We start from the raw sequence: 279 nt of genomic DNA, 5'->3' as shown, positions 1-279 counted from the left end.
GACTTATGAAAAAATACATTGGCATCATCTGTATTAAAGAGAAAATAATCACTTCATCCGATGTTTAAGTGAATAAATTAGCCTTGACAGCCTTGGAGTTCCACAACTATTGACTTTGTTCTCTCTCACCAGACTTGTGTGTGTGTAGGTGATGTAAAAGAGGAAAGCAGGCATTTGGACCAAAGCACTGTGAGGCAAGGGAGGGGGAGACTCAAAATGTTTCTAAACTTAAAACGCATTTTTGCCCCGTTTGCGTTGCTTTACTACTTACAGAATTAT

This window comes from Sinocyclocheilus rhinocerous, unplaced genomic scaffold, assembly GCF_001515625.1.
Source record: "Sinocyclocheilus rhinocerous isolate Xijiao unplaced genomic scaffold, SAMN03320098_v1.1 scaffold308, whole genome shotgun sequence".
Classification (NCBI taxonomy): domain Eukaryota; kingdom Metazoa; phylum Chordata; class Actinopteri; order Cypriniformes; family Cyprinidae; genus Sinocyclocheilus; species Sinocyclocheilus rhinocerous.
Note: the sequence above shows the minus strand (reverse complement) of the source record.